The 17,767-nt window shown below is 36.2% G+C and overlaps 1 pseudogene; it reads left to right on the top strand.

Moving 5' to 3' along the window:
- LOC149120389 (constitutive coactivator of PPAR-gamma-like protein 1 pseudogene) overlaps positions 1-8,934 on the top strand; it is a 76,363-nt pseudogene extending 67,429 nt beyond the window's left edge.
- Positions 8,935-17,767: the final 8,833 nt, after the last annotated feature.

Genomic DNA, 17,767 nt, shown 5'->3' with positions numbered 1-17,767 from the left:
TATTCTTCACAGACATAAACAATCCTAAAATTTAGATGGAAATACAAGAGACACTGAATGGCAAAAGTAGTATTAACCAATAATAACAATGTAACCAATAATAACAATGACAAAAGCATCACAATATCAGATTCCAAGACACATTACAGGGATATTGTAATCAAAACAGCATGGCACTGGCATAAAAATAGACATGCAACCCAATAGAACAGAATAGAAACACCAGAAATAACTCTGCACATCTATAACCATTTAATATTGGACAAATTGCTAAAAATTCCTCGAAAAGTTACTGGGAAAATTGGATTTCTGCATGCAGAAATTTGAAACTAGATTCATACTTATATTCTATACAAAATATTGACTAGAAATGAATAAAGGATCTAACTTTAAGATCTGAAACTATCAAACTACTAAAGGAAAGCATAATAGAAATATTGCAGGACACTGGCTTAGGCAATGACTCTTTGTATAATGCCTCAGAAGCACAGTTAAGAAAGCTAAAAAGAGAAATGGGATTCTATCAAATTTAAGATGTTTCTGCACTACAAAGCACAGAGTGAAGACAGAAATGACAGAATGGAAGACAATCTTTGCAAACTATGCATTTGATAAAAGATTAATATCCATAGTATATAAGGAGCTCAAGAAACCAACAATGAAATAAAAGAATTGAGAAATGGGCAAAGGATATCAATGGATTTTATTTATTGCATTTTCTTCAACCATTCATGCATCAATAGACACCTAGGTTAATTCCTTACCTATTGTGAGTTATGTTGGAAATTGGAGCTCAGGTATATCTTTCAGCTGCTTATTTCACTTCAATGAAACATATGACTAGGTGTGGGATAAATGGGTCATAGATAATATCTATTACTAATTTTGTGGGGAACATGCACTCTGATCTGAAAAATGGCTGTACTAACTTTCATTCTCACTAACAATGTACAAGGGCTCCTTTTTCTTCACATCCTCACAAACATTTATTTTTTTCTGAGAATAGCTACTTTAACAGGAGTTCTAGTTTGCATACTTCATTCCTGAAGGCATAGAAAACCTAAACAGAATAATAAACAAGATGTAGTTTGAATAAATAACAAAGAACCCATGCAATCTATTAAAATTTATTCCTCAAGCCACAGAAAACAAAACAGATCAATAACCAAGATGCCGATCAAGACAGAACAAAGACCTTCCCAACAAAGAAAAGCCCAAGACCAGATGGCTTCACTGCTGAATCCTAACACACTTTTAAAGAGGAACTAATTCCCTAATCTCAATTCTTCTCAAAGTATTCAAAACAATTAACAGGGAGAAAATCCTCCCAAATTGCTTATATGAGGACAGCATCACCTTAATTCCAAAAGCCAGAAAAAGATACAACAAAGAATGATAATCACCGACATTTATCCATGATGAACAGAGCAAAAATATTCAACAAAATATCACATAATTGAATCAAACAAAACTTCAGAAATATTGTTCACCTGGAACAAGTGGGATTTATCACCAGTACACAGAAAAGGTTCAACATATGGATATCAATATAAATGACACATCACATTAACAAACAAGTAGAATAAAACCATATGATTATGTCAATAGATGTAGAAAGTCATTTGATGAAAGACAACATCATCTCATGATAAAAACCCTTATTTCTTACCGCCATCAAGGCAATATATGACAAACACACAGCAAGCCTCATACTGAATGGGGAAAAGCTGGAAGCATTTCCACCAAGATCCAGAATCTGACAAGGATGTTCACTCTCACCATTGCTATTTCATATAGTTCTGAATGTTTTAGCCAGAGGCATAAGGCAAAAAAAAAAAAAAAAGAAATCAAAGGGAAAGGAGGAAGTCAAATTGTCACTGTTTGCAAGATGGCATAATTATATATATATATAGAATTTTATATATATATATATATAGAATTTTATATATATATATATATATATATATATATTAAACCAAATGACTCCACCAGGAGACTACTGGAACTCATCACAGAGTTTGACAGTGTTGCAGAATATAAAACCAATGCACAAAATCAATATCCCTTGTATACACAATGCCATGGCTGAGGAAAACTTGTAAGATCATTACTATTCACAGTAGTTCCAACAAACTTAAATACTCTGGAATAAATTTAATCAAATATAGGAAAGATCTCTACAATCAAAATTACAAATCAATAAAGAAAGAAATAGAAGATGCCACAAAAATGGAACACTCTTCCATGCTCATGGATTGGAATAATTAATATCAAATGTCCACTATATCCATTGCAACTTACAAGCTCAGTACAATGTCATTCTTCTCATATGTAGAAGAATGATGCTAAAATTCATATTTAAACAACAGAGACCTGGATAGCCTAAACAACTAAAACAAGACTGGTGGCATCAAAATACCAGATTTCAATACAGAATATACAGGGTAGTTATAACCAAAACAGCCTGGTACTAGAACAAAAATAGAAATGTTGACAAATGAAAAAGAATCAAAATACAAGAAACTAACCCACACATCTACAACCAACTAATCTTTCACAAATGAGCTAAAATTAGCCCCTGGAGAAAAGACAGTCTCTTCACCAAATGGTGCTGAAAACATTAGATCTACACATATAGAAGTGTGAAACAAGACCCTACCTTACACCTTATACAAAAATTAACTCAAAATGGACCAAAGACCTAAATCTAGGACCTGATACCACCACATTACTAGAGGAAAATATTGGTGAAACTCTTCAATGCATTGGCATAAGCAAAAACTTCATGAAAAAAGCCTCAGAAGCACAGTCAGTAAAAGCAAAAATATAGAAAAATGAGATTATGTTAAGCTAGGAAGTTTCTGCACTGCAAAGGAAACACTCAAAAACATGAAAGACAACTGACAGAATGGGAAAAAATTTTTGAAATTATGCAATAAAAGACCAATATCCAGAATTTATTAAGAACCCAAGAAACTCAACAACAAAACAAAAAATCCAGATAAGAAATGGCCAAAGGACATAAACAGTTACTTTTCCAAGGACAAAATGGCCAATGATGAAAAAATGCTCAGGATCACTAGCCATCAGGGAAATGCAAATAAAAACCACAATGAAAGGGTAGCACTGTAACATAGTGTGTAAAACCACTGCCTGCAAAGTGAGCATCCCTATGGTCACCACTTTGAGTCCCCATTGGTGCACTTCTGATCCAGCTCCCTGCTAATGTACCTGGGAAAGCAATGGAAGCTCTCTTATGTCCTTGAACCTCTATATTATGTGGAAGGTCCACATGAAGCCCCTGGCTCCTGCCTTTGACCTGTCCCAGTCCTGACCATTGGAACTATTTGGGGAGTGAACAAATAGATGGAAGACTCTCCCTCTGCTTCCGCTCTTCCTTCAATGTAATTCTGACTTTAAAATAAATCTTTAAAAATAACTACAATAGGGAGCCAGTGCTGTGGCATAGTAGGTAGAGCTGCCACTTGCAGTGCTAGCATCCTATATGGGCACCAGTTCGAGTCTCAGGAGCTCCACTTCTGATCCAGCTGTCTGTTATGGCCTGGGGAAGCATCAGAAGATAGCCCAAGTCCTTGAGCCCCTTCACCCATGTGGGAGACCTGGAAGAAGCTCCTGGATCATGGTTTCAGATTGGTGCAGCTCTGGCCATTGTGGCCATCTGGAAAGTGAACTAGTAGATGAAGACTTCTTTCTTTCTCTCTCTCTCTGGAAAGTGAACTAGTGAATGGAAGACTGACTTTCTCTCTCTCTCTCTCTCTCTGCCTCTGCCTCTGCCTCTCTGTAATTCTGCCTTTCAAATAAATAAATATTTAAAAAAAAAGAACAATGAGGATTTGCCTCATCATAGTTTGAGACTATATCATACAAAAATCAAGAAAAGGTAAGTGCTGACGAGTATGTAGAGGAAAATATACAATAATACACTATTTATGGGAATGTAAAGTAGCACAACCATTATTGGAGACAATATGTAGATTCCTCAGCAATCTGACAATATATCTACCTTATGACACAGATATCCACTCCTGGAAATTTAAGCAAGGAAAACGAAATCAGCACATGAAAGTGTTATCTGTATCCACATGTTTATTGCAGCTCTCTTTACAAAAGCTAATATGTGGAATCAAACTAGATGTCAATCAACTGATCATGTGATAAAGAAAATAAGTTATATATACACTGTTGAACAGTACTGGACCTTAAAAAAAAATGAAATCCTATCTTTGGCAATAAAATGCATGGAACTACAAATCATTATACTCAATGAAATAAGCTACTCCCAAAAAAGACACATACCTTTGTTTTCCCTGATTTCTGGTAACTAATATACAGAGTACAAAAATAAAATGTATATGAATAAAACAGACATTTTGAGATTTGATTATTGTTACAGCCCTTGTCTATATTCTTGAGGAATAGTATTTTTATGGTTTTTTTTCTATTTATCAATTGTTGAATTTTTACTTGGTGGAAACTTGTGATTAAACTTGTGATTATAACATAAACTGAAAGTATGTTATTGTAAAAGTTAAAAGGAACATAAAAAAGGATAGAGGGTAAAATGTTGGGACTATGGATAGGTGAGTGGTAGGGTGAGAAGTATCATGCCCCTAAGTCTGTATATATGAAACACATGAAATTGGTTCACCTTATGAAAAATTTTATAGAATAATTGGATTTTAAATAGAAACAAAAAGAATAAAGCACTTAGAAAAAAATGTAACCAAGAGAATAAAATATCTCAAATCTGAGAACAATAAAGGATTACTGAAAGGAATCAATGCTCATACAAATAAATGGAAATAAATACTGTGTTCATGGATTATAAAGTATATACAATAAATCAATATGATCCTAAGTGATTTAGAGATTGAAATGATTCTTTATAACACTCCAATAGTTATTTTTGTAGAAAATAAAATATAATATACAGAAAACTCTATGGCATGTCAAAGAACCAAATATCCAAATTATTATTAAAAATAAGATCAAAGTGGGATGTTTCACATTCCCTTAATTGAAAAGCAAAAGTAATCAAAAACTGTAGTATTAGCATAAAAACAGATACACTTGAAAAACCTAAGCAGCTCCAAGCTCCTGATTCCTGGCTTTAGCCTGGCATAGCCCCAGCCATTGAGGCCATTTGGGCATTGAACCAATGCATGCAAAGTTTCTCTCTCACTCGCTCGCTCTCTCGCTCTCTCTGTAACTCTGCCTTTCAAATAAATTTTAAAAAGTCTTTAATTTTTTTAAATTTTGAAGAACAAAGTGTTTTTATTTGAAATAAAGCTAATATTGTAATTGAAACATATCCTGAGGAATTCACAAAAAAAAAAAAAACAAGAATTCACAATGTAGCAGAATATAGGATAAAGATACAAATATCAATTACACTTCTGTATAGTAGCAATGAACATTATGAAAATATAATTAACATTCAAGATAGCATCAAAGTGAAAATACCACTAAGAAATTTAAGAATAAAAACACTGAATTTTGTAATGGAAAAATAAAAAATATAGGAACATATCATTTTTAAAATCAGTTACTTCAATAAGACATTTAATAATGCAAAAAGATATGATTACTATTAGTCATTGGGTAAATGCAAACAAAACCTAAAGATATCACTTAATATTCAGTAGGATGATTCTGATTCAGCCATAGATAAATGCTGACTGAGACAGATGGACAACATGGAACCCTCATACACTTTCAGTAAAATAGTGCAACCATTGTGAAAAATAATTTGCAGTTTCTTAGCAAGTTCTACATAGGATTATTTCTTAACTCAGCAGTTTCTCTCCTGTATGCCAAAAGATAAAATATCCACTTGCTCACGTCTGCTCACTGCAGCAATATTTATGAAAGCCAAATGTGAAATCAACTCAAATACTGAATGTAAGAATAACAATGTGTAATATGTCTTTTATAATGGTACACTATTTGGCAATAAAAATTAATTAACAAATTACCGACTACAAAAGTAAAAACTCAAGAGAAGAAATTAGAAGCAAAACCCCACATACTGCAACATTGTACAATTTCAATTATAGGATATGTCCATAAAAGGCCAATCTCTGGAGATAGATTTTAGATTAGTGCCTGTCTGGGGCTGATGGTAAATGAAATTTTACTGTAAGTAATATAAAGAATTGCGGGATTAATGAAAACATGTTAATATTATAATATGGTTATGATTATGTATACTGCCAGTACAGTACAAAAGCAAAGAACATTCACCTAAATCAAGGGACAGTTAGGACTGAGCAGATAAACTCTTAAGTTTGGGCTTCACAGAAGAAACTGAATACCAACAAATATGGGAGAGTTTCACCTATTTTGTGGAACATGAAATTAATATACTCACTTTGGTTCAAAACTACTTAAAACCATAAATATGAGGAGCCTTACAATTCATAGACAATGTTTAGAATGAAATAATATGCATGTTTCAAGGAATTTTTCACCAAAATTAATCTGCTATTTAGTTCATTATTTCTTGTTTGATATTGTCCTAATTCAAATTAATACCATACACACTTAGAGAACCACTTCATTTTGCTTATGCAAAACAATTCAAAAGATTATTAATTACAAATTTATGCTAAAATACTGCCTCCTAATTGCTCCACTTTTCCTGGGAAAATACCAATTCAGTTATTTTCAGATTATCTTTGTCTTAATAAAATATTTCCAAAGATACTAATAGTAGTTATGACACTAATTTAAATATTTTGACATCCCTTAATATTATACACCCAGTAAGATGCTGTTCTGGGTTCATATTTTGTTGACAATAATTATACATATCTACAGGTAACAGTGTGAAATTTTAATCACATATAAAATGTGTAATGATCAAATCAAGATACATTTTCCCTTCTATGACATTACACCTCATAATCAGAGCCTTGGAATATCTTCCTTCTATTTGCTCATAAAATAATGAATGTATTACTGTAAACTATGGTCACCCCACTATTCTATGTAATACTAAGACCTTAATCCTATAATCTAACTCTGATTTGGTACCAAGCACTCCAAGAAGTTTTTACAAGCTTCTTAATTAATTAGTTTGAAAGAAAAAAAGACAAACACACATACACACAGACAGGGAAAGAGAATATTCCCTTCCACTGAGAATATTCCCATCACAAATGCCTAAAACAGCTTTGGATATATCGTACCTCAACAATGATTCAGATATGACATCAAATGCACAGGTGACAAAAGGAAGTAAGACTGCAAAATACTAAAAGACAAAAAAAAAAAATCTGTGTACTAAAAGGAAATCTAAACAGAGAAAACAAAGAAGGGGAGAAAAAGTTGGCAAACATAGTATCATTAAGGGAGTAATACGAAGAAATACACTCATAACTATAAATAAAATTGGACAAAGAATCAGATAGTTTTTCCAATCAAGATATGAAAGCACCCAACAGGTATTTTAAAAGGGGCCACACTGCTAACCAATACCACAATATTATCACCTCACATATGTAGAATGGCTATTATCAAAAACTAAAAATATATCAAGTACTGAATCAGATCTTTAGAAAAAATAACACATAAATTGTCTGAGGGAATATAAATTGGTAAATTCACTATGAAAAACACTATGGGGCCGGCGCCGCAGCTCAACAGGCTAATCCTCTGCCTAGCGGCGCCGGCACATGGGGTTCTAGTCCCGGTTGGGGCTCCGGATTCTGTCCCCATTGCCCCTCTTGCAGGCCAGCTCTCTGCTGTGGCCTGGGAGTGCAGTGGAGGATGGCCCAAGTGCTTGGGCCCTGCACCCCATGGGAGACCAGGATAAGCACCTGGCTCCTGCCTTCAGATCAGCATGGTGCGCTGGCCGCAGCATGCTGACTGTGGTGGCCATTGGAAGGTGAACCAACGGCAAAGGAAGACCTTTCTCTCTGTCTCTCTCTCTCACTGTCCACTCTGTCAAAAAAAAAAAAAAAGAAAAAGAAAGAAAAAAAAGAAAAACACTATGGAAGTATCCCAAATAAAATTAAAAACGGAACATATGACAAAGTAATCCCACTACTGGATGTGTATCCAAAGGAAATAAAATCACTATCTCAAAGGTACACTGGCACATCCATGTTCATATGAGCATTATTCACAAGAACAAGAAATGGAAATAACATGGTCAATAGATGAATAGAGAAAAACATGATACGCATGCACACAATCGAATCACATCCAACAATAAAAGAGAAATTCTAGCATTTTATCACAACATAGATCCAAATAAATTAATGTGGACATCAGGCTGCATGAAGTATGACACAGAAAGATAAATACCACATAATCTCCTGAATTTGTGGAATTGAAGAAAATCAAACTTAATCACAGAACAGAATAGTGGTTTCTAGGGGCTTAGAGTGGAGGAAGTGTGAAGATGTTAGGAGATAAATTAACTCCTTGAGACCTAATATACAGGACAGAAATAATATCAATACACTATTCAACACTCACAACTTATTAAGATCTTAAGTATTATTTTAAAGACTATGCAAGGTGATATGGATATGTTAGTTTGTCTTAATCATCTCATAATACATATGTAAAAGGGGATTCCAAAAATTTAGTGAAAAACTAGATTAAATGATAAAGTGAATTTCCCATGGACTTAAAAACACCTCAAATAACATCAGATTGCAGGCCTTGAATATACACAAATTTTGTCAATTTTATCCCAATAACCTTGAAAAATCACCCTATATCAAAATAAAAATTAAAACTTAGAAATCTAGGCTTATATTTTTGGGGTTGGGAAGGTTGTCATGGAACAGAAATAGTTTTTAAAACACCTCTAAATGTAATGAGCTAAACTTTCTATTTTGAAAGGTCAAAGACAGCCAACAGCCTATCAAGGGAACGTGTAAGGGCAAAGATGACACCTGAGTACAAATTACAGTGTGCTCCTGTCCCCCTAAAACCTGAACCAAAACACTGAGTGAAATAAAACTACTTTGTTTTTAACTTACTGTCTATGACACTGTTATTTTCAACAGAAAATTAGGTCAGACCTCCAGAATGGGCTATGCTGACAGATCAGGGTCCGTGAATTAAGACCTGCTTCCGACATATTCAGAAAACTTGTGGATTCGTGTCACCCCTGGAGTAAAAAAAGCAACTGAGGACCCCTTAAACAACAGCTCCTCACTGCATGAACCCTCCACACAGCCCACATTCCCCATAATGACCACCCCGTCCCCACTGCATAAATGGGGAAGGCAGGGGAATGCTACCAGCAGCTGCCCAGAGATGGCCCCTAGGCTGTGAGCAAGAAACGGACAGGACACCTGAAGTCCCCACACTGCAGACCAGAGAGGGCCAAGGGAAGTGTCATTCCAGCAGCGAGATGGGGCCTACGGACTAGAGATGACCTCTGTGAAGCCGGCAACCTGTCAGCCTTTTCTGACAACTTCCACGAAGTCTGCCTTCCCCTCTCCTCAAGCCCCGCCCCACACACTCACCATTTCCAGTGTCCGAGGTGGGTGGCGTTCTTCAATGGAAGATGGTCAGAAAACAGCGGAGAGAGAGCAGCAAACGCTGACTGCCTTTAGAGATTCCCAACAACAAAGCCCACTCCTAGAACCTCCCTCCACCTCAGAACTGGAAGACTACTGTGGCATCAAGATCCTGCGGGATTACGTAGCATTTACGCCACCGCATCTGACTAAACAGCTTGCATTTCCGTGTGTGTGCACAACGTCTAAAAGACGCAGCCAATCAGAATCCTTCACAGTGCTGACACACGAGTTCAGGTCGTGCCAGATGGAAAAAATAAGAGGAGTCAGGTTCATTTCCAAAACTGCGTCCTCTTTGGCTCCAGCCTCCCTGTAGTGGGAGGGAGTTTCTCCTCCCTGGTCCTGCAAACTGCTGGACTCCCTCCCACCTCTTTCTGGAAAAGACCCTATTGGGTGTTGCAGGAACCTCCTTCAGGTCAGTTACAATTTAATGGCTGTTTATTGGCTCAGAGCCATTCTTATTCATATGTGGAACACATTTTTATGTTGAGTCCTCTGTGTTCTTTTTTATTATGAATTTAAAGAATGTATAAAGATATCACATAATTTAATCCTTTTTTTCCCATTTCTCTTGCAAATTTTTTTCTAGTCTGACTACTGTGCTTTAATATTTTCTTTGTTTCTTGCTTGTACTTAGTGATTAAGACTATGAATATATATATATATGTATATGATTGGTATTAATAGTAATTTCTTTTACCAGTTGTATTTGTTTTTATTGATTATCTCTGTATATAATCATCCAATATAGTCATATTTTATGACTTAGAAATTGATTTTTATAATTTATAATTTCTTTTTGCTCCTTTATACCCCTTACTACCCCTGCAATAGAAAGATTATACAATCTAGCAGTCCCACTCCTGGGTATATATATCTAAAGAAAATTAATTTGGCATACCATCTTTATATTCAAGAAATGGAAAAAAAACTAAGTGTCTACAAAATGATGAATGGAAAAAGAAAATGTGCATGCACACAAAGGAAAGCTATTTGATGGAAATGGAGGACACGTTCATTTACAACAATATGGATGGATGTGAGACTCCTTATCATATGAAAAATATGCCAAACCCAAAAAGATATGAGTGACATAGTCTCAGTCATATGTGGACTCTAACAAAGTGCTTCTCATAGATGCTCAGAGTATGATGGTGGCTAACAGAAACAGGGAAGAGTAGGAATGAGAAATTGTTTGGGAAAAGTTGTTTAACAGGTACTAGGTGGGCCAGCACTGTAGGGTAGCAGGTAAAGCCACCAGTTGCAGCACTAGCATCCCATATGAGTGCAGGTTCATGTCCTGCATGCTCCACATGCTAATGTGCCTGGGAAAGCAGCAGCAGATGACCACTTGGGATACCTAAAGGAAGCTCCAACCCCCTGCTGTTGCTACCATTTGGGGAGTGAACCAGGAAATGGAAGACCTCTCTCTCTCTTTCTCTCCCTCTATATCTGTAACTTTGCCTTTCAAATAAATAAATACATCTTAAGAAACAGCTATATGTAAGAGGAAGAAGTTCTGGTGTTCCTTTGAATGATAGAGTAGGGTGACTATGGTGATGATAATGGACCATCTATTTTTTCTTAAAAAATAGAGTCTACATGTTTTGCTCATAAGAAATCACAAATATTTGAAGAGGTTGATACTTTAGGAAAAAACATGGTGCAATATAAATATGTATAGTTGTTTTAAGTTAGTAACTTTTTTATTATTATTTGACAGGTAGAGTTAGAGAGAGAGAGAGAGAGAGAGAGAGAGAGCGAGCGAGAGAAAGGTCTTCCTTCTGTTGGTTTACTCCTCAAATGGCTGCTATGGCTGGTGCTGCACTGATCCGAAACCAGGAGCCAGGTGCTTCTGCTTGGTCTCCCATGCAGGTGCAGGAGCCCAAGGAATTGGACCATCCTCCACTGCCCTCCCGGGCCACTGCAGAGAGCTGGACTGGAAGAGGAGCAACCAGGACTGGAACCTGGTGCCCATATGGGATGCCAGCACCGCAGGCGGAGGATTAACCAAGTGAGCCCTGGCACCGACTCCCTAAGTTAGTAACATTTAAAGACATTTAAATTTGATGTAATTTGTGTTACATAAGAGAATAGTGCATAAGAAAACAAATATATATGTGTGTGTATACTCTTGTAAACATTCATATATTTATATATCAACATATAAACACATGTATATAAGCATACATATAAATTTAATATCCAAAGTTTGGAAATACTTATATAATTTCAATTGCATTTCTGCAACTGGAGAAATGACTCATATTCATAATTCCCTTATTCCACTCTCCAGTCTGTTATTCCCTTTGTCTTCAGAAGGCTCCTATCATACTTATGGCTGTTTCCCTGATGAAATATTCCAGACTTTTCAGAGCTGAATACTTTTGGACAGAAGACCTCCAAATGCCCATAGCAACTGCAGAGTCCCATGGAAGACCCATCTCCAAGATGTTTTGTAGGCAAATAGAGGTCAGGAATGATGCTGTATAGGCTAGTCACCCAAGGTGAACCAATACCACCAGTGTTCCCAATGACCAGGCCAACCATATAAAAAGATATTCAAAATCATCTTAAGACGTAAGATTGGAAATTCAGAATGGTAAAATCAGGTCCAGGAAGGAGGTTCATAGGAACAATCATCCATATCAAAAGAAAGTTTAATATAAGAATTATGAAAAACTAGGGTTGTACTTCTTATAGAGCTTCTGAAAATATTCAACTTAAAGGAAGCTATATATATATATATATATATATATATATATATGTCAACATCTAAAAGAACATATTGGAAACTCAATAAATGTAAGGAATGAATTTGAGAGACTAATTTTCCATTATTTTTTTTTTGACAGGCAGAGTGGACAGTGAGAGAGAGAGACAGAGAGAAAGGTCTTCCTTTGCCGTTGGTTCACTCTCCAATGGCCGCTGCGGCTGGTGCACCGCACTGATCCGATGGCAGGAGCCAGGAGCCAGGTGCTTTTCCTGGTCTCCCATGGGGTGCAGGGCCCAAGCACTTGGGCCATCCTCCACTGCACTCCCTGGCCACAGCAGAGGGCTGACCTGGAAGAGGGGCAACCGGGACAGAATCAGGCGCCCCGACCGGGACTAGAACCCAGTGTGCCAGCGCCGCTAGGTGGAGGATTAGCCTAGTGAGCTGCGGTGCCAGCCTAATTTTCCATTATTAATGTCAATAATTTTTATGGTAGAGGAAAGGAAAAAATATAAGACAAAATTCATGAAGATGAAGAAAAATGTAAATGCTAAAAAATATACATGAGTTGTAATAAATAAATACCAGTGTAAACTAACAGAGCAGCATTAGTATTAAAGTGTATCATTCTTGAGATTATAATTTAATAAATGTGTAAAATATGTCATTACTGTATTTTCTTTTTAATAACAAAATCAATGAATATAATAATTCAATAGAGGATCATAGCATGAAATAATGTGAACAAACCAAAAATACAGGAAGAAAATAGGAGAGAACTGTAATTCATCAAAAAATAGGGAACAAAAGTAACTCAAATAAAACAAGGTATACAACACAGACAATGCCATGGCTGAGGAAGAACTTCTAAAATCAATCCCATTCACAATAGCTACAAAAACAATCAAATACCTTGGAATAAACTTAACCAAGGACGTTCAAGATCTCTACAATGAAAATTACAAAACCTTAAAGAAAGAAATAGAACAGGATACCAAGAAATGGAAAAATCTTCCATGCTCATGGATTGGAAGAATCAATATCATCAAAATGTCCATTCTCCCAAAAGCAATTTATAAATTCAATGCAATACCAATCAAGATACCGAAGACCTTCTTCTCAGATCTGGAAAAATTGGTGCTGAAATTTATATGGAGGCACAAGAGACCTCGAATAGCTAAAGCAATCTTGTACAACAAAAACAAAGCCGGAGGCATCACAATACCAGACTTCAGGACATACTACAGGGCAGTTGTAATTAAAACAGCATGGTACTGGTACAGAAACAGATGGATAGACCAATGGAACAGAATTGAAACACCAGAAATCAACCCAAACATCTACAGCCAACTTATATTTGATCAAGGATCTAAAACTAATTCCTGGAGCAAGGACAGTCTATTCAATAAATGGTGCTGGGAAAATTGGATTTCCACGTGCAGAATCATGAAGCAAGACCCCTACCTTACACCTTACACAAAAATCCACTCAACATGGATTAAAGACCTAAATCTACGACCTGACACCATCAAGTTACTAGAGAACATTGGAGAAACCCTTCAAGATATTGGCACAGGCAAAGAGTTTCTGGAAAAGACCCGGGAGGCACAGGCAGTCAAAGCCAAAATTAACTATTGGGATTGCATCAAATTGAGAAGTTTCTGTACTGCAAAAGAAACAGTCAGGAGAGTGAAGAGACAACCGACAGAATGGGAAAAAATATTTGCAAACTATGCAACAGATCAAGGGTTAATAACCAGAAATTCCACAAAACCAAAACCAACAACCCACTTAAGAGATGGGCCAAGGACCTCAATAGACATTTTTCACAAGAGGAAATCCAAATATCCAACAGGCACATGAAAAAATGTTCAAGGTCGCTAGCAATCAGGGAAATGCAAATCAAAACCACAATGAGGTTCCACCTCACCCCTGTTAGAATGGCTCACATACAGATATCTACCAACAACAGATGCTGGCGAGGATGTGGTGAAAAAGGGAAACTAACCCACTGTTGGTGGGAATGCAAACTGGTCAAGCCACTATGGAAGTCAGTCTGGAGATCCCTCAGAAACCTGAATATAGCCCTACCGTTCGACCCAGCCATCCCACTCCTTGGAATTTACCCAAAGGAATTTAAATTGGCAAACAAAAAAGCGGTCTGCACCCTAATGTTTATTGCAGCTCAATTCACAATAGCTAAGACCTGGAACCAACCTAAATGCCCATCAACGGTAGACTGGATAAAGAAATTATGGGATATGTACTCTTTAGAATACTATACCGCAGTAAGAAACAATGAAATCCAGTCATTTGCAACAAAATGGAGGAATCTGGAACACATCATGCTGAGTGAAATAAGCCAGTTCCAAAGGGACAAATAACATATGTTCTCCCTGATCGGTGACAACTGACTGAACACCAAAAAGGAAACCTGTTGAAGTGAAATGGACACTATGGGAAACGGTGACTTGATCAGCATAGCCCTGACTGTTAATGAACAATTTAATACATTATCCCTCTTAGTAGTTTTTTTGTCTGTTCTACTTAATATGACTGGTTTAATTCTGTAATTAATACACAGTTATTCTTAAGTGTTAAAAATTAACTGAAATGTGATCCCTGTTAAACATAAGAGTGGGAATAAGAGAGGGAAGAGATGTATAATTTGGGACATGCTCAAGCTGACTTGCCCCAAATGATAGAGTTAAAAACATACCTGGGGATTCCAATTCAATCCCATCAAGGTGGCATGTACCAATGCCATCTCACTATTCCAAGTGATCAATTTCAGTTCACAATTGATCATAATGAAAGGACTAAAAGTCAAAGGGAGCACATAAACAAGTCTAGTATCTGCTAACACTAACCGATAGAATAAATAAAGGGGAGAGTGATCCAACATGGGAAGTGAGATACTCAGCAGACTCATAGAATGGCAGATGTCCTAAATAGCACTCTGGCCTCAGAATCAGCCCTAAAGGCACTCAGATCTGGCTGAAAAGCCCATGAGAGTATTTCAGGCATGGAAAGCCAAGACACTCTGGCAAAAAGATCTCTGTGAGTGAGATCCCAGTGGAAAGAACAGGTCTTCAAAGAGGGAGGTGCCTTTCTCTGAAGGGAGGAGAGAACCTCCACTTTGACTATGACCTTGTCTAAACAAGATAAGAATCGGAGAACTCAGAGGGCTTCCATAGCCTTGGAAACTCATGACTGGAGCATAGGGAGATTACTGATGCCATAGATAGGAGTGTCAATTGGTAAAGTCAACAACAGGAGTCACTGTGCACTTACTCCTCATGTAGGATCTCTGTCCTTAATGTGCTGTGCATTGAGATTTAATGCTATAACGAGTACTCAAACAATATATTTTACTTTGTGTTTCTATGGGGGTGCAAACTGTTGAAATCTTTATTTAATGCATACTAAACTGATCCTCTGTTAAAAAAAAAAAGAAACTATCAATTCCCAACTTGACTCTTACTGGGATTAAACAGGACAATAGGTCTGATCTGATTTCATCATCATTTAAAAAAAATCATCTATTATTTTTCACTTTATGTTTCTGTGTGGGAGCAAACTGTTGAAATCCTTACTTAATGTATACTAAGCTGATCTTCTGTATATTAAGATAATTGAAAATGAATCTTGATGTAAATGGAAGGGGAGAGGGAGTGGGAAAGGGGAGGGTTGTGGGTGGGAGGGACGGTATGGGGGGGGGAAGCCATTGTAATCCATAATTCGTACTTTGGAAATTTATATTCATTAAATAAAAAAAATAAAAAAATAAAAAAAGGTATACAAAGAAATAAGCTTATAATCCTGAATATATTAAGTTATGCATTAAGATTAAGTGATCCTCATGGGGTGGGCATGATGGTGCAATGTTTTAAGCTAGTGCTTGGGACACCTGTATCATATATCCTTGTGCCTGATTTCAGTCCTAGAGATGCCATTTCTCTGATGGTTTCCTGCAAATGGACATGAAAGGCAACAGAGAGTAGCTCATATTTTTGGGTTCCTCCCTACCTACTCAGATTTGAATGGAGTTTCTGGCTCCTGGCTTCAGCCTCACACAGCCATAGTTGTCACAGGCATTTCAGGGAGTGAAACAGCACATAAAATATATATCTGCTTCTGTCTCTACTTTCTTGTTATTATGCCTTTAAGTAAGTAAATCCTTAAAAAAAACAAGGGATCTTCAGATATAATGAAAACCAAATATAGATACATGAATTCTACATGACATGTAATAAAAGTCACATTATAAAAAATTAAATTTACATGTTTAAGGTATACAGATTTCATGTGCTTCATATATATAGATTTAGGAATATAGTGATAATTCACACACTAGCCTCCCTCCTGACCATGCTCCAACACTTACTCCTCCCTCTCATATTCCCACTCTCAATTTCTGCAAAAATCTATTTTCAGTTTACTTTTTATTCATAAGATTAACCCTACACTGAATTCAACAAATAGAATGAAGAAAGAAAAAATTGTTCCTTACCAGTAGAGACAATGGTTGTAAACAATCTAATAGAGAACCTAAAATCTAATGTCTTGGAGTGAAATGGACATTTTTAGTTCTGATGATTGCTTAAATGTACATTTTATCTGCTATGATTCACTTGTTGAAAATATGTTAACAAAATGTGTGCTATAATTACATTACATGAAAATTGTTACAAAAATACACCTATACCTATTTCTTCTATAATCAGACAAAAATTCTAAGACAAAATATGATAGTAATTGGGGTCAGTGCTGTGGCATAGCAAGTAAAGCTGCTTCCTGCAGTGCCAGCATCCCAAATGGAAGCCAATTCAATTCCCATCTGCCCAACTTTTGACCCAACTCTAAGCTATGGCCTGGGAAAGTAGTAGAAGATGGCCCAAGTCCTTGGGCCCCTGCACCCACATAGGAGACAGGGAAGAAGCACTTGGCTCCTGGCTTCGGATCCGTGCAGCTCTGGTCATTGCGGCCAATGGGGAGTGAACCAGTGGATGGAAGACCTCTCTCTCTCTCTCTCTCTCTGCCTCTGCCTCTGTGTAACTCTGCCTTTCAAATAAATAAATAAATATTTCAAAAACCACAATGAAACTTTAAAATGATAGTCATTAAATTGCATTGATTTAATTTAATCTCAATCTGCACTAGGAAGAAAGGAAACATGCTTTATTCCCATCAACAGTTATATTTACTGGTTTGTGTGTTGGTCAATATTTCTTATGTAGAGTTATTACTTTTTTGCTTTTTTTTGTTTTTTACTAAACAAATATATACCTATAAGTGTTCAGCTTCTTTTTAAAAAATAAAGTAAAAATTATTGAAAATTTATTTAGATACTATCACAGATAAATTTTTGAATTCTTGAGCAACCTCAATTTTAAACAAGAATAAAGGCAAATTTCTTGGAAAATTAATCCTTTAGTTACCTATACCAAAAAATAAACTACTGAATTTTTTAGCAAACTCAAATATGTAA

The sequence above is a fragment of the Oryctolagus cuniculus genome, chromosome 19 (assembly GCF_051225735.1).
Source record: "Oryctolagus cuniculus isolate XC-2025 breed Fujian yellow rabbit chromosome 19, ASM5122573v1, whole genome shotgun sequence".
Taxonomy (NCBI): domain Eukaryota; kingdom Metazoa; phylum Chordata; class Mammalia; order Lagomorpha; family Leporidae; genus Oryctolagus; species Oryctolagus cuniculus.
Note: the sequence above shows the minus strand (reverse complement) of the source record. Positions and strands in the feature narration are given on the sequence as shown.